Source organism: Protopterus annectens, chromosome 13.part0 (genome assembly GCF_019279795.1).
Source record: "Protopterus annectens isolate FY-2018-M chromosome 13.part0, PAN1.0, whole genome shotgun sequence".
Lineage (NCBI taxonomy): Eukaryota > Metazoa > Chordata > Ceratodontiformes > Protopteridae > Protopterus > Protopterus annectens.
The window spans coordinates 596,978,499-597,003,055 of NC_056747.1; the positions used below are offsets into that span (position 1 = coordinate 596,978,499).

Here is a 24,557-nt window from a genome sequence, read left to right on the forward strand (position 1 = left end):
TAGCACTTTGCCACACGTTAAATTTTGCAGGAAGTGAGGCTGCTGCAATGTTAATTGACTGACTTTTATGTCTGTTGTTTTGCAGTCCTGCTGAGTATGTTAAGGACTTATTTTCCCACATTTCTCTGTCTGTAACAAAAGCTCTTACTTAATGTTATGCCAAATGTGGCACCATTCCAAAGTGGAAACAAAAATGATTTTAGAGATAAGTACAATGAAGACAGAAACTGCTTTCAACTAGAAGTGTAAATACAATTATTTCACTGCTGAAACATTTTGCTGTGGTATGTGACTATTAAATATGTTTTATGCCTATGTATTGACAATGTAGTGTAACTTTTTGTAGAGCTAGAGTGATGGAAAAGACAAAATTAGAATAACCTTTTAAACTGGACTTACTGAACCAGTTGTACAAGCTGCACCCAGCTGGTGCATTTTTAACGGCATGGCTTGTTTAAGGCTTAGCTGTAGTAAGAGTATGCTAAAATAACATCAGACATGTGCAAACACTAAAGTCATAAAACATTTGAAGAAGACAACAGTCAAATTAGATTTCTTAGTGTTGGAGGTCAAAGATCAGTCAGTGTGTGACATGTGTCTTTCAAAGAGATACTCCGACAACACACTTTGCAGATCCACTGTTGACAGGAATACTGTCTTTTGTGTGACATAGATCCTGTTCACATATTGTCTCAAATATTACTTTGACCAGTCTCTCATGTTACATTTAGAAGCTTAGCTACTTGATATAACACTAATCAGTGTACAAACATCATATATATATATATATATATATATATATATATATATATATATATATATATATATATATATATATATATGTTTTTCTGTGTGTGTGTCTGTGTGTGTAAATAAGGACATATAAAGAAATTCCTTTACCTACCTGAATACTATTGTAACACAGACCTCATGGTGTGTGTGTGTGTGTGTGTGTGTGTGTGTGTGTGTGTGTGTGTGTGTGTGTGTGTGTGTGTGTGTGTGTGCGCACATGTTTTGGGAGGTATCATTGTCATAACTAATGCTGTAAAATCTAACTTCTTTTATTTTTCCTTGACCTGGTGGTGGTAGTTTACTTCATGTTATTCAGTAACATATTTATAGTGACATAAGAGTCATAAATCAGTTTTGTATTTTAAAGATGTATATATTTGCAGCAATTGATATTTCCTGACTTTTGGTTCAGGTGTTTACTGAAAAAGGGTCTTTTCTTTCAGTCTACTGATCTGATTAGCAACAAACAGACAGGCAAACAAACAATTTAGTGTGACATCACATGGTAACTTACTTTAAAATCTACTAATATTACACAGAGGGCAACAGTAGTATCTACCAACAGGCTTTATTTTGTAGTACTGAGTTTGATTCCCTGTTTCCATGTCTCACTGCTTGAGTATTGTATGATTCTAAACAGTTAGTTAAATCAGACTAGTGCTTTCACATTGCTCTTAAAAACAGCTAGTTATGACACACTAATCCTGCTCTATTAACAGATTAAAAAAAATGTATATACAAACATGCAAACATGGAAATGTGTAATTTAACAGATGGTGCCAGTTGAGGAAGGAGTAGTTATGGTTAGACACATTTACAGGCATTATTTTACTTGTACATTGTTGCGCCAGAACAGAGGTGTAGTTTGCTGGACCACAGTAGTGTACAACACTGCAGTGGCCTTTACATGGCCTACTACGCAACACTTAAGAGTATGCCTATATGAGGTCATGTAAAAGGCTTTAAGATGCAGTCATTCACTTTGTTTGGAAAGCAAATTAACTTCTGCGTTGCCTCTTTAAAGAATTATCCAGCAATGACATGCTCTTGTTTTATGTTTTTAAGTACCAGATGTTTATTGCAAATGGGTAAAGCAGTGATTGTCATTTATAAGGCATCACAGAAGGGACTGGGATTCCAAACAAAGTGGAAAACCAAATTAGCACATAAGCCGTGCATTACAATCAATGGCTAAACGGTTCTTTGTGTATTCCTGCAAATATTAATATGGATCCAGCCATATAGCCATGTGTTTTTACACTTGACTTGTACCTTTTTCACTGCTTATTTCCATAGCTGTCTGTTGCATATACCAGTTCCAAAATAATATAAAAATAGTGGGCTGCATTTTAATGGGACCGATAAGAAGTCCAAAAATGTCATTAAGATGAAGCTCAGATGAATTAGTTTTCCCTTCAAATGAGCACAAATCTCTTAATTGTTAGGACAGACCTGTTATGTTATTGCTTGATCAGAAATAAGCTGTTTAATCTATTTATCCAATTTCTGGATACATCTGAGGAGTTGAACAGAGGCCCTGATGATAGAATGTAAACCAAGCCTGAGACATAATTGTTCCAGAATCAACCATACATTCCAAGCACAAATGGCAACAGACTAGCCAGGATAATAAATGGCACACTTCAGGAAGTATCTACCTTAGAGCCAGTATACAGACATGCCCTGTAGTTTAGTCCAAGTTTCATTTAAAAAGGGGCTGGTCATGGGGAATGCTGAAGCAATTAATTCAGTAACATGACATTTGGGTGTCAAGATACAGATATTCAGATGTTAAAATGTTTTGACTGAGAGTTCTGTTGAATGTCTAGTACCATGTAATAAATATTGATAATTAACTTACGCCATTCTCAATCTGATAATAGGTATGCCTTTGTTACACTAAGTATACTCAGTTTACTCCTTGCAGCCATTACTAACACTTTTATTGTTAAATTAATACACAATCTATAAACTTCATTCCAACTCTGTGGCTTTTTCCTTTTTCTAACTTTTAGATGTGAGTCTCTGTCCTTATTCTGTGCCATGTCTGTTTTCCTTAGACTTTAAATTTTAAAAAGGTATATTAAAGCCAAAAATTATGGACAAATTTTAAATATTTCTCTAATAATATTGCAAAGTTAACAGAACAACAGGTTTAGCATAAAATGCATTTTCTTAACAAATGAAACTCTAAAAATCTTCAGTGATTTTACCAGAAAATCAAACAATTCCCAAGACACAGAAAAATATAAGGCAAAATCAAGGATAGTTAAAAGCTATGCCTGGAGACCTTTTTTCTGTGAACCAGTTATTCATACCTTCTTTTTTACTGTTTACTTTCTAACTTCCGTGGTGGTGCAGCGGTAGCGTTTTTGCCTCACAGCAAGAGGTTCTCCCATTCGATTCTCGGCTTGGGTTGGGAGTGCCTTCTGTGTGGAGTCTGCATGTCCTACCCACAGTCGAGTGGGCGTTCGAATGACATGCGTTGAATGGGTGTGCCTTCGTTGAAGGTCGGGCGTCGGGCTGGCAACTCGACACCATAAAAATCAACTGCCAATCATTAGCGGACCGGAGTTTCGCTGTGGCGACCCCTAACCGGGAAAAGCCGAAAGACAAGCAACAACTGTCTGTCTTTCTAAATGTCGAATATTTGTTAATCACAAACACTAACTGAAGTCCTTCATCTCTAATAAGGATATACTTTCTTCTGTGGAATGTTCTTTACTTCCTGGCATCAGGATTGCTTATTTTCTTTTGGGTTGCTTGTTGCCGTATCTTCTCTCTCTCTCTCTCCTTTCCAACATGTGTCTATGTTCCCCTGGTCATATTTTCCATCTTCCTGTTAATAAACTCCAGACTGAATAACCTGCACCAGGTCCATATTCCTATGATTGTTTTTAACCTAGAAAGAAGCCTAGCTGATTCTCTAACAAAAAAAGAAATACTGCTGAGTGGGATTATTATTATAACTCTGTACCTTATTTCTGATCTTTTGGAACTCTTATTTTATTTATCTGTTTATTGATAGATGGGCTGATCCTAGGATTTCAGATATCCCAAAATAACTGTTATCTCAAAGGATCACTTCATCGTCCCAGCATGCCTTACTGTGATTATGCAGTAGTTCGTATTCTGTAAAATGCATCTATTTTTTTAATTTAAATAAATAACTTGGCTTCAGCTGGATCTGATAGGTGAAACTGATCAGTGTGTTTGCAGGTGTCTTGTTATCTATTTTGTAACATAACACCATTACTTTGGAAACTTTGTCAGATGTAAATCAGTCACATATTGCAGTCCTTTCTTTACAACAGTTTGCCTACAGGTTATTTAAATTATAAGTTTTAAATTAAATCCATACCTCTCCTTTCATTCAAAAGTAAATAAAAAAATACTATGCACACTGACAGTTTTGAGCAGTGTTATGGTAACTGGGGGAGAGAGACAAGTAATGGGACATTAGAATGGCTATGGGGGGTCCATTCCCATGCCTAGGGCCCCATTTCACAATGATCCGGCTCTCATATTGTGGACCACATCTCTCCTCCACTCAGAATGGGTTTTAATTCTTAGTCAATGTGCATAATCCCTTTGTCATGTCTTATTTCTTTGCAAAGAAGAAGAGAGAGAGACTGAGCCCCAAAGATCTTTCTTCTGTTATCTAATTTAGGGAAGTGCAGCATATCTGGACACTCAGTACTAATGTTGCATGGGATGCCAGTTCATCACTGAACACATATACATACACACACACACACACACACACACACACACACACACACACACACACACACACATACACACACACACACACACTCTTGTTTTGCAGGGTTAACAAGTACATGTATAAGCATGTCTTTGAGATGTAGGTATGTACTGAAAATTCTCTTGTCACAGAAAGAACATACAGACCACACAGAAATCACAGTAGCTGAGTTCTAAACCAAAAGATAAGCAATTAAAGGTTTTTTTACAGAGCACTCTACTAATAGTGTTAAGGTAGCCTAGTGGCATGTATAACGAAGCAGATCAGGTCAGTAAAGAAAACATTACTGAGCAGTACAACACTTTCAGGGAGCACACTGATACACTGTTTCTTCTCCCTTCTTTGTCTGATTACTTGACATATTATGGAGAGGAAGGATGATGCTTCCAGGCACCATCTTAGACCAGTTAGACCTATTTGGCCCCCACTCCTTTTGGGGGGGCACTAGGCTTTGACAGAGTCATTATGTCTTATGTGGTGCAGGGATTTGCCTGAAAGACATTAGAGCAAACTGCAAGGTGTTTTCCAACTGCTAGTGTTACTCCCATAGTGGTAACAAGTCTCATTAGTAGACCGTTCATTTCCCATCATGCATTGCACGTATGACTAGTCCATTGTTGTTATTAATAACTGCTGCTTCACACCTTTTGTCTGGTTTACAGTGTAAACTGCTCACAGTTCCATATTCGTCACTTACTGGTGCCGAGTGCTCAACAATCTGATTTTGTGTATTGTTCAAGTTACTATCTCAGAAGCTATGACCAGGTGTAATATGAAGACTGGTAGAGAGGTTCTGTCTTCTCTTTTCTTTGTCTTGTTTACATGAGGTTTATGATTGGTTGCTGGTGAATACAATCACAAGATGTAACTATGGAATAATAAGCACTAAAAAATAATGTGATGTGAAGTATCTTCTAATTAATAAGACTTGGTGTACAGAATGTTACCAATTCAACAACATGGCAGTGAAATGCTTGGTGCAGTCATGAATAGGAGCAAAATAATCACAGAGAAGGGAAATATGAGGTGTATGTATTGAGTGTTGGCAGAAGTAAGTAGAAAAACTGATTTTTGTTGCCTGAAAGCGGGAAACGACTAGAAAATTTAACTCATAAATGTACTGAAGAGGTATCACAATTTCAGAGTTGCATACAAAATCCGAGAGGCAAACAGAAATGTAAAGATAGGCAATGGTTGAGCTGGACTGGAGAAGAGTTTTAGGTGGTTGGAAGTGTATTATAGAAAGCTGAAGAAACTGTGTGTGGGTTTTATAGTCTCCCTACATCCACAGGGGTTTCCTGAAGGCACTATGATTTCCTCCAGCTGCCAAAAACATGATGTTCAGTGACTACTCTAAATTATCCTTGTGTATAATCCTTTCTGTTGCCCTTGTGACCTGTGATATGTCTGGAAAGATCTGCATGCATTAATTCACCTACCTAGTTTAAAAATTATTTATTTATTAATTTATTCATTCAGTTTGGTAAGTACTGTATAGCACTAATCCAACTGGACTTATTTCAGTCTCATCCTGGACAAATGTAAATGACAGTAGATAAGCAAGTTAACAAAAAGTATTATGAATACAAATTCAACTTTATGTGCAGATATCAGTGAATCAGTAACAATGATAACAATAAAGTACACAGTATGGAAGGCAATAGGAATATATGGTTAGAGTAAGTGGGGGGGGGTTAAATTGTGAAGGGACTGAGCACAAAGTGTAAAACATAGCAAAAGTAAGAGCACACAGAAATTAACTATATACAATATCTATAGTGTGGAAGAGATATCAAATATTAGAGTAAGGAAATAATGTGAGAACGAGAAATGTACCAGACTGGTGAAGGAAATTAAATTAAAAAAAATAATAAATATTCAGAAACAGTTATGTGGTGCTGTGTGGGGTGTGAGCAATGTCATTCTTAAGGAGATGCTTGAGATTATTACTGTTCGTATTCTAGAGCATTCCGAGGAGGTTGAACTGATTTATGTGGTTTTATGGAAACACATTGACTGTAACAAGGTATGTTAATTAACTGGGAAGGCGCTTCAACCCTTCAGATTAAGTGCAGGAGAAGATTAGAAGTCCATGAAGAAAGAAATGGTTAAAATGGGATGAGAATGTGTAATAGAGGTTAGAAAAGTTTGATGTTCTTTTTGATCTCCCATTCTTCCCACAACCATTGAGTGCGCACCCACTGACTCATCTGTCCAGTACTTCCTGGCATCTGGCTGAGAACTGTGATGCATCACATGATTTTACCAGGTTTTATGTTTCAAAATGGGCCTTAGTAGCATGGTCTGCTTGGTGTTGTCCATAACCCCTCCCAAGACAGTGGAGTGTATACCGTCCTTAATTTACAAAGATATTTTTTACATTTTTATTTGTTTAAAGTTTGTTAACAAAAGTGGAGCACTGCTCCATCTAGACCATTTTCAGGCTCAGCACAGCTGAAATACAACCAACGATACAATGAACTTTAGTCACTATCAGTGGATCAGTGGTAATGTAAGAGGAAACATGCTGAGAGGTTTAAATCAGGATAATACATAGCATAAATTATAAGTAGAAGTGATGCAAGAATTTAGTCAGTACCATCAGTAAGAGCACTTGTGTATTCTCATAACATAATAATATAATGTTTCTATCCAGAAAAGAATACACAACAAAGTGTTTATAGTGTGTATTATTGTATGTATTATTGTTTGGCATGGGATGTGAGGAACATTAAGGCTCAAGTCAAATGAGGGGAAGAAGGAAAAAGAGAGAGAGAGAGTGAGAGAGTGAAAAGAGAAACAATAATAAAAGAAATGTGGAGGAAGGGGAGGAGTGTACAGCTATCACCAAGCCACAAAATTGTGTTCTGCTGGCTCTCCTTTTTAGTTCACCGTGGCAGCTTAAGCTGAATGCTACCAACTTTTCTGGTTTAAATGACAGTATTTCTATCAGTAGTGAACTAAAAAGGATATCCAGCAGAATATGATTTTGTGTTTTATCAAACAGTTGTTGTTTAGTTAGTATTTTTTTGCCTAGTTAGTATTTATGTGTTTTGGTTCAGGTTTTAAAAGTTTTGACTTAGTGTTATTGTTCTATTTTTCTGTTTTACATTTGTTTCAGCTACAAGTGGTGTGTCTTCTGCACTTAAGTTTTGAAATGGATTCCACAAGCAGTACATTCATAGTGCTGATGTTGTCTTAGTATTACAGATGAAAGCGCTAAACCATGGCTGTTTTTAACCTATCTTTGGTATTAAACACCTTCCTCGACAAGTTTTGAATTTGGTGGCTGATTTACTGGTTGTTTTGCTGTTAAAACCAAAACCTTTGAGGTTAACACATAAATGAAACAACAGAGTATAAAGTAGGTACATTTAAATGTGGAAGATTTGCACAAAGTTTTGCCTTTGGTGCATATTTCATTATCCTTTATTGTGATACAGAGTTTGAGGAGGAGGAAACACATGGAAATGTTTCTTTTGTTGAGGCCCTCATTTAATGTAGGAACATTATAAATTGGGGTTAAAGATTGGTCCTAATTAGAGGTCTTCTGGTGTCTCGTGTGGTTGCTTGCAAGGTTAAACACAGCATCGTTTTTAAGTTAAAATAGATTTTTAAGACATGTTCAATAACTTTGTTGTATGATAGTATCATACATGCAGGAACGTCAATGAAAGTGGAGAAACATGAGAAAATGGTAAAGAAGTAAAGATAATAACAAGATAATCCAATTTAATATTCAAGATGTGACTGCTGTGTTGAAAGGAATTGAACATGTTTTTCTGTTATTTAACCGGCCTATTATACACGGAATGCCATGACCACGCTCTGAATTCAGGAAAAAGACACTTTATTAAGCACCTTTCTGACATAGTAGTATCAGACAAGAGCTTAAACATACCATCCTAGAACAAGAACATGAAACTAAACCAACTGTCAACATTTTGAAACAGGTTTGACTGCCACACTTCTTTTTTGTGTGTCTATGAAATCCCGCAGTGAATTACAGCTTTTTAAGCTCTGCTCTTGAGGTGAATATCTTGACATGCAGTTCTAAAACATGCCATAAGAGGTTTATGATCACAGTTTTGATCATAATCTGCTAAGTGGGCTGAATATGTTAGATTTATGGACATAGGTGACATTCATGACAGTGAATTTTAAAATAAGCAATATGTTGCCAAGAATGCTGATAAGCCAACAATCTGACGAAACTCATGAGGAGAAGGTGCTAAGTCTTGTGGACATATATATATTTTTTTGGCTTATCAGTTAGTATCAGCAGAGGACAATGTCAAAGAAGAAATCTGTAACTGGTTGGTATACAAGAAGATGGTGAAGAAAAATATGGTTTGTTGCATGTTGTTAAAACAAAGACTTCACTGATAGTTAAGAAAACAGCACAAGTTAGTATCAGCAGAGGACAATGTCAAAGAAGAAATCTGTAACTGGTTGGTATACAAGAAGATGGTGAAGAAAAATATGGTTTGTTGCATGTTGTTAAAACAAAGACTTCACTGATAGTTAAGAAAACAGCACAAGTACAGCTAACTCAATCTAAATAGAAATAGAAATTTTGTAAACCAAGATCAATTTTAAAGTTTTGTCGTAGTGTGAAAAACAATAAGTTTTATGACAGTTGCAGCAGCTAGGTAAATGGTCCAATTCATGCAAATCCAAACTAGTAAAAAAGAGGACCGTGGAATACCACTGAGCAAGTTCTTTAATAAATTGAGTGCTTTCATCAGGCGTTTGCCCCTAGACTTCTTCAGAATACATTAACAAAGTCACACATATTCCTGGCCAGTTAAATACAAAAGAATGCAGTCACATGATATTAAAACAATCTATACATTGGTTAAAAATGTCACAATGCATTTTGAAATGAACATAGCTAAATGTATCATTCCCTACTTAATAACCATGAGATGCCTAATTAGTAAAACAAACAAGGTCTATCAATCAAATGTTCATCACATAAAAACATACTATAAAGACCCCCCCCCCTAAATGCATGTCTATGAATTCATAACTTTAAAACTAAACTGGAAGGGACAACCTCATACATAGAACATTCCTCAAATTTTTTGTTTTATTTTGTATTGTTATAAACTCTATTAAGATGTTGAAATGCCACATAGTGATGAAAAAATTCTTGACAAATAGCACCATGTTGGTTATAAGCCAAACCTTATATTTGTCAAAAAAAATAAAATTCCGATTTAAGTTTTAAATAACTAGAAATAGACAGTGTTTCATTCAACCCATAGTTATTGTCAGTTGCACTACACCTCAATTGCCAGAGCAATTCTCTATATTCCAAGACTAATTCAACTGGCCCACCCCTTGTATCGTCACTTTGAACTTGTTCAAGAGCCGAAAATTTAAAATGATGTTGGGGTGCTCTAAAGTGTGTTTGGCCAGTGTGTTCTTTGAATTGCCTTTTCTGATATCGTGTACACGCTGATAAATATGTTTATATAATTTGTTAATAGTTTTTCCTATATAAAATTTTTCGTATAGCTGACAAGTCACTATGTACACTAATCCTTTGCTCGGGCAATTGAATTTTTTATTTAGGTGCACATACCCATAACCTTTTTTGTGTATTTTCTTAGTCTCTTCAATAAGTGGACATTGTGAACAATGTACACATTTTTTCATTTGTCCAACTTCTCTTTTTATATTGTTGGATTCCAAAATGTTCTTGATACTTCTAACCTTTTTATAAATCACTTTTGGTTTTTCATTTAATAAGGACTTGCATTTGTCATCTAATGTCAACACTATCCAGTTATTGTGTATAATTAGGTAAATGGTATTTGTAGATTATGATTTTTCTTAAGTTGCACTATAGCATCAAATGCTATTTGAAGGAGAAATAAAAAAAAAGTGACAGAATATAATGTACAGACTGATGTTTCCAATTATACTGAAGAGTTTTTACCAGAAGGAGTACTGTTGTTTATTAGTGCAGAGGAGGTGATAGATGAGATGAATGCATTTCCCTTTCAGATGACCAACAAAACAGACAAGGTGGACTGTATGACCTCCCTGGAGTTTACAAGTTTGATGGATGTGGAGGAGGAGGAATGGAATGGGATTAAAAATTTGTAACATGGTTAGAGAGGACTGGTTTGAGAAGATGAAGTTTTCTGTATGCCTGTAGATAGCATGGTTATGTAGGTTAATCCTGCCATATGTTATGAGACCTCGCATATGATGAATGTTCCTTCAAGGCTGATATGGTAAATAAAGATGTATATATTCACTATTTTACATGTGCCATGGTGATGTGAGTATGTATGTTGTGTTAGATATGAAATACAAGCAAACAAGTAGCTTCCTTTGTGGAGATATGTTTATTGATTCAGATGGATTTCATAATTATAAATTATAGTTGTCTATGAGCTTTGTCTGTAATATAATATATGTTTGTAACTTCAGTATGTTCAAAGCCAGTTATTTTGAAGAAGCTGATTCTAATTCATGGGTGGGTGTGATTACACCTATATTTCCAAGTATTAGGAATTGGAAACAAACACAGCTGTAAATAAATGCAGTTTTTCACTTAAAAGTGTTTTTAAATGATAGAACTCAATATTACCGACTCCATTATGTGGCTCTAAGAAGTTATAGGACTACCAAGTTAATGTCTTATGTTTAATGACACACACTGTGAATAATTTAATAGCAAGGGAAAGTCCTACTTTATTTAAGAGGCTCATGGCTGGAAAAGGTAAACCGAATCTTTATAAATACTTCTCTTTCTTCTTTTACGGGTGCTCTTTCAATTCCTTTTACCTTGTTTCCCGGTTTTCTATAAAACTTTTTGGGGTCATCAATACATTGCTTATTTTGTACTTTTTCTTTATATTTATCTGTGTATCTTCTAAGTTTTTCTGCCTGTGCTGATATTTTTAGTTTATTATTTGCGATAGTGCATGATAGATCCTGATCCATTATAATATTGTGTATTGCATTTATCACATCTGTCTTTCTGAGTATTTTTGTTGATCTGTTCCTTCTCCTCTACTAATTTAACAGTGACACTTCTTGCCTTAACTGCTGTATAGTTTTCTCTGTTTGATACTTCCATGATAGTATTAAATTTCTCCCTTTCCTTTCTCTTGCTACCCTCTGCTCTTGTTTGTTTGTTTGTGTCTTTTCAGCTTTTCCCGGTTAGGGGACGCCACAGCGGAATTCCAGTCCACTAATGATTGGCAGTTGATTTTTACGTGCCGAGTTGCCAGCCCTGACGCACAACCTTCAACGAAGGCATGCCCATTCATGCATGTCTCCACGCAGAAGACGCTCTAGCTGAGAATCTAACTAGACAGCGTCTTACAGTGAGGCGACAACGCTACTGCAGCACTCTTGTGATAGAATTAATTTAGCTGCACAGTAATATATCCTGTTTACGTCTGTTATATTGCATGGACCTCTATGTACAGTCCTAATTACTGTGTTAATTTGTTTTGTCAAACTTCTGACTTTTGGGGTTTTATTGACCTTCTTCAGTCTATTTCTTTCATCGATCTTAATATATCTGTCTATCTCTATTAAATCAAGCAACACTTCTTAGCTCATTTTCTTCTAAACTGAGGGCACATTTTTTTGTTCTCCATTTTCTGTGGACATTCAGTAGAGAGTACTGTAGCATCTTCCTGAGACACATTCTCTTCAATGTCATCCTGTGCCATCCATTGCTCTGTCATATGGGGGCTCACTGGCCTATCACTCCTCAGCATTGACTGCTCCAGAGTTGTCACGGTTTCCTTTTCCTTCCCTTGCTGTCCAGCTTCAAGTGAATGTTTATACTGGTTTCCTGAGGAAGGCTCCAGAATATCTTCATATGGCAACTGAACAGTTGCTTCCTATTCCACTGTTTTCTCCTTAATTTGGATGTGTATTGCACTATCCTACTGTGGTGCTTTCTATGTTAGATTTTCTACACTGAAGCCTTTACTTTGCAGGTATTCCATAACTTCAGTTTCTATTTCTTTAACTTCTCCATTACTAATCTCCTTTTCTACTTTTCCTCTCTGTCTTCTTATTTTTTGTATTGTAAAATTTTCCATGTCCTGATTTCTTTGCCTGTATTTCTCTTTAAATATCTTTGGTGCTGCTTTTTTTTGTATTGATTCATTTTGCTTTCTCCTATACATAAATATTACACCATATTAAATCTCTTTTTCTTTCCCATGTCCATATTTCTTCTTCAGGTGTCCCTGATCTTCCTGTTTCTCCTTACTTTGGGGACTTGTTCCATAATGCTGTGATGTAACCTGCGTTAGACCTTCTACACCAAATCCTTCACTTCACAGGCACTCCATAACTTCAGCTTCTGTTTTTTTTTTTAACTTCTACTTTACTAATCATATTTTCTAGATTCCCTTTTTGTTATATTATTTTCTTTCTTGTAAAATTTTCCATATCTGGATGCCTTTGCCAATATTTCTCTTCAAATATCTCTGGGGCTGCCTTTTTTTTTTCTTCTTTTTCTTTCAGTTTTTCCTGGTTAGGGGTCGCTACAGCGGATCACTTGTCCGCTCATGATTGGCAGTGGAGTTTTACGGTGTCGAGTTGCCAGTCCAGCGCCCGACCTTCCACAGAAGGCACACACATGCATGCACTCACACCTAGGGCCAATTTAGAGTGTCCAACCCACCTACAGCATGTCTTTGGGATGTGGGAGGAAACCGGAGCACCCGGAGGAAACCCACGCGACCACAGGGAGGACATGCAGACTCCACACAGAAGGCACCCGAGCTGGGGATCAAACTGGAGAACCTTTTGCTGTGAGGCGGCAATGCTAACCTCTGCACCACCATGGCCACCCTGGGGCTGCCTTTTTTCTATTGATTAATTTGGCTTTTGACTTTGCATAAATATTGCACCATATCAAATCTATCTTTCTTTCCCATGTCCATATTTCTTTTTTATACTTTTCAAAAAACTCTAGGTTTTGTTTTTATATTTTCTCACTTCCTCAAATTCTTCTTTTTCCAAACAGATCAAAGTTTCTTGGTCTATATAATCACAAATCTGTTGTATTAATGAACACACATTTTTATTTGAGGTTTCTGACAGTTTTTCTTGCGGAAGTATTTTTCTTTCCTCTAATTTCTTTCTTAATCTTTTTGTATATCTTGTATCTGGAAATTCTAGGGTTTTTGCATAATAGTAATAACCTCTTCCTGTTTTTGGATAATAATAACAAGACATAATTTCTTTCTTATCCTCAATAGTCCACTCTATCATCTTTATGGCTCTTCTTTGACCTATCAGTTTTTGTGATTTTTGTGGACTGCTACTTCTTTCTACAATGGGGGGGGGTATCCTTCCCCTGGGCCTGGCCTGGCCCCATTGTAGGAGTGTTTCTGTATTTTCAGGATTCTACACTGTCATTTTTTCTAGTCCTGGCACCAGTGCGCCTACCCGTATTAGGCACGTTTCTCTCCTGGGTCCTGTATGCCATGATATCTTTTTCTAATTTTTGACTTACTTCTGTTCATGATATATACTACATAAAATACAGTCTATATATCAGTGTAATCTTGGTGAGATTTTGTTAAAAACAGGGTCCACCTCATGAAGGTACTCACCAAGACTTGAGAATGAATTCAATTTCAGCAATACTAGTCTCCTTTGCTGAATGAGTTATCATCTCTCCATTCACATCACTTCTGTGTGACTGCAGTAAAAGACAAATATATCCATCCAATTCACTCTTTTGATGCAGTTCCCACTTGTCTCTACATGTACCATGTATCCTGCTGGAATATTAAAGGAATACCAGTTTGCCTGTAACTTCTGTATGGGAAGCTGAAGAAACCAGAATGCCAGGAAAAAAAACACAGAGAGAGACTTGATGCAGACGTCATGTTGAAGGACCTACAGCCAGGCAGTGACCCGAGGGTAAAATTGCTCACTGCACCATTGCTTTCTCAAATATCTTGTGCAGATCATCAAAGATAGCCACTTCTTGCAGAAAGCCCACAAATTTAATTAGCAGCATTGCCATCACAGGGTGCCTTAGTGCTTTGAACACAAGTACATTGAGTTGTTGTTTATTTGTTTGTCTATCTCAGTAAATCAATTACTCCAAAAAACTAAGACCAAACACACAGGAGAAAATAGAATCTCAAAGCTCACTCCCCCCCCGAACTTATATATATACCAACTCTGAGATCACTATACCTAGGAGAAAAGAAAATATTCTGAGACATGGCATCTGAAACTTAATGTATGTATGTCCATTCTTTCGGCCATTCAGTCTCCATATTTTGGGACTCGCTCTAGTGGGTGCTGACATTTCAAATGGTTGACAAATGAACTGTTGTTTATTTTTACATAAAACAAACAAACAGTGAAAAAAGGTGCCCATTGTTTCTTTGCCTACTGATATGGCCTGCTTGTTCATAGGCAGCCTGTTTTTCTAAACTTTGTAAGCTCAGATATATTATTTGCTGTTTAAAGTATTTAGACTCTGTACATTGCAAGGATGATGAGTTAGTTCTTGATGTTTCAGTTGCAGCAGCTTATTTTTTCTTTAATTCATCTAGTGTATTCACAGCTACAAGGCTCCACTATATGTTTAAGAGTTATTAAATTAAAGATTGAAATATTTCTGAGATTCTTTTTGATGCTGCAAAGAAAAGTAGTTCCACATTGCTAATGTGGTATCTTTCTGTTCAATTTTGCCATTTCACGTACTAAAATGCAGAACTGTGCATTTCCGAAGCAAGAAATAGAAAAAAAGGAAATTTTAATAAAATAAATGTTTCAAATTTTGCTCTTTAACCATTCAGGTTAGCACTGTGTAAAATACTTATAGGCCCTAATTGTTGTGTTTGCCATCACTGTCAAGACTTGAAATTTTTGCAAAGCTGTCAGGACTAGCATACATGCATCAGGAATTTGATTCTGAAGCATGAAGCTAGAATTTGAAAGGTTCAGTCATATTGAGGTAGGCATTTGTGATAGGAAGCTGAGGAATCACTTGAAAAACAATTTTAAAGTAGTGATGTGATTAAATAGAGAAGCAAATGAATTGGCTTTATGCACAATCTATGCATCTTAATTGCTGTGATTTGCTCCTCCCAAAAGTTACTGATTTTCTTCACACAGTTGTACCTCTTTAAAGGTACAAAGATTATTAAATAACTGAGCTAAACTTGTACAAAGATCCATTGTCATTAACTGTATTGGGTCCAATATATAAAAAATAAAATACTCCTCCTTCTCATCCTTTGCTATAATTTGTAAACCAGCATGCACTATGACTTTTAATGCTCAGATGATGAAATATATTGCAGAATGTAAAACGTGGTTAAAGGTATTGATGTAAATGCTGAAAAGAGACATACATTAGTAACTTAAATGCAGAAAATAGAATATTATCCTTGAGTTTTCATCAAGGAATAAGTGTAGCAACATTTCAGAAGATGAAACAGGAGAAGCCGTGTGTGTGTGTGTGTGTGTGTGTGTGTGTGTGTGTGTGTGTGTGTGTGTGTGTGTGTGTCTGTATGCAATCAAGTGCATGCATATGTCTATGTCTGAAATTTAGGAGTTTCAGTGAATATACTGACTGGGTATGCACAAGTTTTGATTTATAGAAAAAGTTGAATTTAGCATTGGAATTGACACATTCATATTTGTGCAAACAGCTACTGTATTTGGTAGTTTTATTTTTAAACAGTATATACTCCAATTATACTGAATGCTAGGTTGATATGTTTTTATTTTAGCTCAGTTAAAAGAGAACTTATGTTTATTTATTTATTCATTCATTCACATTTGTTGACCGGGAAAATCCGACTGGACACAGGTCCTTTTTTAGTGGAGCCCCGGGGAGAAAAGCTCCATAATAAAAACAACAATTAATTACAAGTTACAAGAAGTATAGGTAGGTTTTGTTTAACAATAGTAGTAAACAGTTATAATTCAAAATGAAATTAAGTATTTAGTTAAATGGTACAACACATATCATTGGTGCCATAAAGACTAACAAGTATTTTAATAGCTGAGCTAGCAGCTATTACCCTTGAATAACAGTGGCTAAGATTACAGCTGAGATATAGGTTTACAAGCAATGTATTTGGCTGCAATCCAAAGGTAGTTAGAGAGGTTGGGGTAGAGATGTTGAGGTTTGTTACAGGGGCATGCCCAGCGCTCTTTTAGATGAGATTTTTAACAGCCTTGAAGTTAGAGCGTGATGACACAGAAGTTATAGTGTGAGGAAGGGTATTCCATAATTTTGCTATGGAGTAGGAGGAGAGAGCTTCTCCAGCAGAGTTCCTGCTTATATATAAGTCGGAGTGTTTCTGAGTGGTTTATGTTACCTTGAAATGTATATGTATTTACTGACTATATTGGTATAGCTTCATAACTGTTGTAATAACTGTTACCTATGTCAAAAACAGTGTTTGGTTCATTTGCATTTTAAGAACATGTTTTCAGTGTGTTAAATATTTTCACAGGCCTTATGAATTTGTCTTGACACCATTGATGTTGTATGTTATGTTTGGAAATATAATTTCAGTGTGCAGCTTATATATATTTTAGCATAGTACAAGTCATAACATGGCGCATACTGTAACAAACAGAGGTTTGTGTGCCATAATTCATTGCAAAGACTGATTTATTTTTTATGCAAAAATTAAATATGGCCCCCATCTGTACTGAATCTGAAACCTATAGAAATACTGACCATTGACAGATTAGTATAGCCCTTTGAGTTGTTATGACTTGTGTGTCATTATTCAAATTTGAGCTACAAGTTGTTGTAAACCTTGGCTTGCGCATCTGTTTTTGTGCCTTTCTGTTAGTCAAATTCATACTAATCCCACATTAAAGACAGCTGTTAGATTTATCATTTTAATTGTGTTGTGAAGCCTCCCTGCCCAATTTATTAATACTTGTTAACCCGAACCACGGCCCTAACTTGCATCTTAAATTTAAAAAAAAACTTCCAGTAACACTACCAGTAACTGAATGTAATCAGATTTTGATAGTACATTGGAAAAGGAAATATTTCATATAAAGTATAAAGTGAAATGGCTTTGCCATTTTGGAGAGATTGATTTGTGTTAAGCAATTTATTGCACTTTGATTTTAATGCATTAGCAAAACACATCCATTACTTCAAGGGTGAAAAGAAAGACTGACAGCTTTTTCTCCCTTCAGAGGTTTGTGTTAAACCTTCTGGCTCTGATGAGCACACCTTATTCAGCATTTTATTTATTTATTGTATTTATTTGTTAACCTAGCAAGTGGATTGGCTAAAAGACCCTTTTCAGCCATGACCGAAGTTCAAGGTGCATAAAGATTAGACTGTAAACCATCTACAGTACATCCAAACTAGCTTACATTATGTTATGTTTCCAAAATCCAAAGTTATAAGAGCATGGCGAAAAAATTACAGCTAGCCACAATACAAGGATTGTGTTTCACAATTTGTAGAACAGAAAGGCTGTGATACATACATTTCACAGTCATTTTGCTACTCGCATAAAAAGGTCAAAAAGAAAGGTGGAGTTAGGCTTGCTATGTGAAAATATTACATCCTTTACATAAAATATTTCTTAATCAGTATCTGTAAACAATTGCATGCATTCATTTTGGTCAAGTGAACATGCAGCTTGTTTACAAATATTTTCAGATTGTTTCAAACTTCACTGTGAAAGAGGTTCTAAGAAGCTGGTACAATCTTTGACAAGATCTTATCCATACTGCTAGGCTAAAGTGGGATCTAGCTAAAGAGAGTTTTTATTTTCTTTAAGGTCATTAGGTCAGCCTCTAATATTTACTTGGTTGGGAGAGGAGAACAATATCCTTTGTTCACACTTTTAAATCATGGCATACGGAAAAAGTAATGTGTTTATACTTTGAATATTAAACCAGTTAAACTTCTCAATTAAATCAAAGTGGTGAAACATGCTTCTGCTAGGAAGGTGAATTGAAATATTTGGTTTGCTGTTATTTGTAACTTGGGAAATACTTCCGACTGAAGGGAAACTACTTGTAGACCATTCCTTAATAATTTCAGAGACATGCTTACATTGCTGCAAAGAAGATGGTCCAGAATTTCTGAAGAGAGGTAGGAGAACTAATTAGATGTACAGATTTGATATATGTAAATTGCAAGAAATGCACATGCCTTTCCTATGTAAGGGAAACTTTACTTAAATTTTATAGATGGTGATTAAACTAAACAGTGCATAGACCTTTTATGGTCAGTGGTCCTTACTGGGATATTCACTCTCACTCATTCATTTATGCATTATTGGAAATTATTTACATCTACAGGATGTGTTATTAGGAATAAAATATTGACTTAGCTTAAGCACTTTGGATTGAGTTTCAGGATCACCAGTCACACTACAAACTAGACATAGTGCAGATGGTGCGCCATTCACTTTGCAATCAGATATAAGATTCAGAAGCAGAACTTAGCACCTGTCTGTTAATGTTCCTTGTACTCCCAAGTGAAATGAATGGTTCATTACACAGCCTATGTACTGTTCATTCCCATGGCATGCTGAGTACTGAGTGCTGAGGTTAGGATTGGATAGTGACAGCAACAGGTACGTACTTGAGCCGTTGTTACTTTGTTGAGTTTAAGCATTCCTAGATGGGGTTTACAAGACAGATGGTTCCTAGCATTGTAGACTTTATGTTCTTTTAGCATATTACTCTAGAAGTACTCGAAGGACAGTACATTGATATACATATAAGGTTTACACCATTGCAACCTGTTCACATCAGTAGTACAGTGTTGTAAGCACTCAGGTGACATTATATTTTTAAATATGCATGCAGTCAAGCAAATGAAATCTATGAGGCACATGTGCCTGTATCAGGAGTCACTCAGGAGTGCTGTCTTTACCATTTGCTCAGAGTTGTGGTGTATGGAGTCACTGAGTGAGGGACATACAGATCCATATCCATATTCCTAGCTTATAGCATTAAGCCTCTGTATTGTAGATATAAGAGTTAGGGCTACACTATGTAAGTGCACAAGGCACTACTGGGGTTGGATTTCACATTCATGCCAAGAGTACGAAGCAGGACAGCATTGTTTACCCACCTTAAAGGAGGTAGTGGTAGGTTACATTTTATGCTGAGACTGCTCAGCAGGACAGAATCATGTAACTCCCTTAAGAAATAGCACCTAAGACATGCTTGGAGAAGTGTTTACAGTTTCATTTTAAAGGCCCTCTCTGTGCAGACCTTATAGCATGGTGACACCTACATTCCCACACTGCCAGCACCATGTAGCCCTCAGGGAATGGCCATAAGGAGTGTGGCCAGCCACTGCCAGGCTAACTTACAGTACAGAATGCAGAAACATACTGAAACTCTTTGTGCTTATGTCTTCTTCTTATCTAGTGGTGCACATTGTTTATCACACCTGGGCTTTCAATTCTGTTTTGGGATGTACTGCTGTCAGCACAGTCCCCACTGGCTCTTGTCTGAGCATGTCTGATGTGGGTTTGCTGTAGTCATAGTAACAGCAGTGGTATACTGATTAACTTATCCTAGAAACATGATGTGAGCGTTCTGTAAATGGATCAGGTGAGTTTGTGTATATTATTGTGCAAGGCTTTAATTCCCTAAACCTTTCCAATATCAACCCAATCCATAATGGAAGTAAAATATATCCAGAGAAAAGGGAATACTCTCCCTTACAAAAACTTCAACCCTATCCAGTTAAGAAAAATCAGTGAGCAAAAACATGTCACCAGAAGTAGCAGACACTGCTACAGTGGTATGAAAAGAACGTTTATCTAAATAGAGTACAACACAAGACCAGAAAAAAAGGTCTCCTTCTACACTACTGTAAAACTTGTAACACAACAAAAATACCAGAAGAAGGATGTAGTTTCTCTTACTTGAAAAGTATTTACATAGAAACTCAGTCGAGTGCTGTTATCTGAAATTACTTTGTTGGAGCTCAGATATGAAAGAAAACAAACAAATGTCATGTTTAAAACCCTAAAAAATGTGATAAAAACCTTCTGATCAAAAACTTCAGTCACTACAGTCATTTTATAGTATACAATATATTTTGTTAATTATCACTCTACCCATGTCATCGTGTTTATCACAAACCTGCCCTCATTATTAACAGGTTGTAACTACTGTACTAGCTGCATCAGTGACTAGACTCAATTTACACTAGTTAACTAAGCCCTGCATACTAAAACCCACATCATAAACAACTAGAACCAGTATTTTAGATATAAAAATGTTAAAACTAATCCAAAGTATGATATATTAGAACCACTTCACTACGCAGTATCCCATAGGAAAACATGATTTTACAACTTGAGACATCACATAACAGAAAATACAAAAGTAAAGTGTGTATATAAATATTTAAAATGTAATTAAATATTAAAAGGTATGACAACTACTTATTAATCTCACCAGAGAGCCATAAAAAGTGGATGAGGTAATGATATGTAAACACACAAAAAACTCTACAAAGGAAGGAACTGATCCTTCTAATTCAGAGTTGCCACTTGTGAGGACATTTTCCTGACAGTCAGGAAATCAGGTTCTCTGTCAGGAAATGCAGTTAAGGTGAGTACTAGAAGGATATTTTGAGTCATTCTAAGGGGTAACAAATTACTTAGGTACATAGCTGTCAATGTACCAGACAAATTTCATCAGAATCAGGGACAAATCCAGAAATAATCAAGGACACTTTTAAAATATTAGTACTATTAACTTGTGACACTGACAGAATAAGAGAACGTGAATTAATATATGTTTTCTGGAATAAAACAAGTCTGTAACTCTAATTATTGCAAATATTTACTAAGTGAAATTCACCACCTTTTCTCCAAAAGTCACCAATTTTAGGAGGGATTAAGAGGGAAAGAGCTAAAAATATGAGTCAAAATCGGGTACTTTTGAAAAGTATGCTGAATGTTTCCTAAAATGTTTCCTGTTTCACTTGGATTTTATCTGCATTCAAATGCAGTATAAAATCAAACATTGCTGTGGCGTGTGTGTGTGTGTGTGTGTGTGTGTGTGTGTGTGTGTGTGTGTGTGTGTGTGTGTGTGTGTGTGTGTGTATGTGTGTGTGTGTGTGTGTGATTAAAGTGTATATATGTCTATATAAAAGCAACAGGTTGGCTATAATTTATTTCACTTTTATTACAGTTAAACATCAACATTTCACACAGTAAGTGGCAATCTTTGATGGTCTAGACTAGATGTGAGGGAAAGGAACCCATCATTGGTACAGTGGCACAGTAAGTGGTACTGTCATCTCACAGTGCTTATCTCCCTGCCTGAGTTCTTGGCGGTGGCTCCATCTATGTGGAGTATGTATGTCCCCCTGTCTTTGTATGGGTTTTATTCAGGTACACCCCAAAACTCTGCTGTAGGTGGATTGATGTTCTGTGGGTGAATATATTGTGATAGCACTGGTTTGTCGGTGGCAGTGTGTGTGTGTGTGTGTGTGTGTGTGTGTGTGTGTGTGTGTGTGTGTGTGTGTGTGTGTGTGTGTGTGTGTGTGTGTGAAAATAATATTGGTGGATGCGTACATAAACATCCTAGGAAGTGAAAAAATGTAACATAGAATGCATCCCTGAACACTCAGAGCTTCTAGGGGCCATCATTCCTGGCTGTATAAGTGGCTTTAGTAGGGTCCACTGGTGTCAGCCCCACCTAGTCTAAAACTAATCCCACTCAGTGGTGCGCACAGAGATCACAGTGGTTTGTGTGTGGGCCAGTGAGACTCTGGTCATTATTAGTTTAGCGTTCCATGCAGTCAAACATCAGAGATGTACACACAAGGACTCTCCAGCTTCTGTGTTAGGTGGGGACAGAGTTGTCATTGTTTGTTTAACTTTTCTCAAAATTACACCTTAGAGATGTGTACAGACGGTAGCCTGTCTTGGGCCTGTGTACTGTGTAAGAATAAAAAGTTGGAATAGATTACTGTAACTGTTATTTTTTTCCACTTTGTTGATAATTAAAATCAGATGCACACAAATGTGTTTGTCAAATAGGTGAAAGGGAAAGGAGGTATGCTGTATAAATGTAGCTGAAAGCAATAGGTTGAAATAAAACATTGTGCCCTGCTTGTTCTTTCATTTTCATCATAGTTTGACTTCAAAGGGGTACAATGAATTTGTCTAACTGTTGTAGTTAGGGCCAAGGCACATGCTGTATAGATGTATGACTGCAGCAACTTAAAATATGACTATTTGTCTTTTCACTTCCATCTCAATTTAATGCCAGATGGGTAAGCAGAAACTGGCTACCTTTTTGGGGGGAGGGGAGGGAAAAAAGGCACCCATCCTAGATATGATTTTGTGCCCTCACAAGCATTTTCTTCTCAGTTTGTGGGTAACTACTACTCAGTTTATTGGTAAGTACTTGTGTCATCGTCCTTGAAATGTAAGCCTTGGACATGACTTATTTCCTCCTTGAAAAAAATATTCACTTTCCTATCATTGAACCAAATGTATTAAAAAAATCTCTAAAATTCACCTTGGAACATTTAGAACCTAATAACTTCCTTGTAATGCCCAAACTCCCAGTTCATGTAGTCAGCGTGTATGGCATTTAAAAACTAGTGCTTCTGGTTGTAGCTTGTTGAAAGGGGTGTGTCTATCCTGAGGTAAGAGGTGTGTTTTCATTTCATGGGTGTGGCTTATTTGTCAGGAAATGGAGGGAAGAAAAGGTGGCAACCCTATTCTAATCATCAGTAAAGTATAATGCTCAGAAGAGCCGACATTTAAACAAAATAAATAAATTACAAAGAAAAATAAACACAGAAAGGTGAAAAAGTTTATCCAAACTGTAGACTGAAGTCTGTGTTTAAGCCACAGCAAATCATGAAAAGAAAAAGGACTTCAAACATTAAAATGCGCAACAAAATATTTTAAATGCCAATCTTAGCTACATGTTCTTCCAGTAAAGATAACTAGTGGCAGAGCGGGACATTACATTAAAACTCAAACCTCTCCTACAATTAAAAAGTAACACATTCCAGTTACAGTGAAGTCTGTAGAATACCGGCAACACTGTCATGGTACACAAAGCTTACCAGCAGCCATAACCTTGACTTAAGCCTTCTGTGTCATTCTGTGATCCAAGACAGACACCTCTCCAGTATCCATAACATGGCAGTGAACCCATTCACATACTCCTCCAGGACCCGAATGTGTAACTCCCTCCCCATTAATAGGACCCCACATAGAGTAATTCCTAATAGGACCACACATAACCTAATTCCTTAACCCAATACATCCCAGTGAAAAAATAAAGAAAAAATATCTATGCAAACAACAACATTATATCATTTGACTCCCCAAACCTTTCCAACATCAGCTCAGTCTGTATTAAAAGTAAAATATATAAAAAAAGGAATATTCTCCCTTACCAAAACTTGAACAAGTTTAAAAAAAAGTCTGTGAGCAAAATCACGCCCCCAAAAGTATCCTCAAAATGACCTCCAATAACTATATTTGAGTAAATCTGAATCTCTGAGCTGATGGCTCTTTTAAAAACCTGCTTGCTAATTAAGTTTGTACTGCTATGTGTGTGTGTGTGTGTGTGTGTGTGTGTGTGTGTGTGTCAAATAGGTGAAAGGGAAAGGAGGTATGCTGTGTGTGTGCATATATATATATATATACATATACACACAGACACACACACACACACACACACACACACACACAAGCACAAATACATATATACGTGTATGTATATGGCAGTTCACAGTCTCTGAGAAGGATATAATGTATACACAGCAGAAATGAAAGAAAATTGCAGCATGCTAATCACACTGCGCTTATAATGTGATTGTACTTTCAGACAGCAAGAGAGAAAGAGAGGCTGTAAACTGCCTTCTAAACTTTAGAATATAATTTAAACCAGAGCACACTAGTTGCCATTGCAAGGTTAATCAAAGTATTCCTATTTGGAAAAAAGTATTTCTCCAATGATCATGTCACTGTACTCTCCCTAA

General features: G+C 36.4%; 1 protein-coding gene across 8 annotated transcripts in view; it reads left to right on the top strand.

Annotated features, from left to right (window-relative positions):
* The window catches only part of RAP1GAP2 (RAP1 GTPase activating protein 2), a 2,340,619-nt gene that overhangs the window by 1,601,990 nt on the left and 714,072 nt on the right, over nt 1-24,557 (top strand). The gene's annotated exons all lie outside the window — the stretch shown is intronic.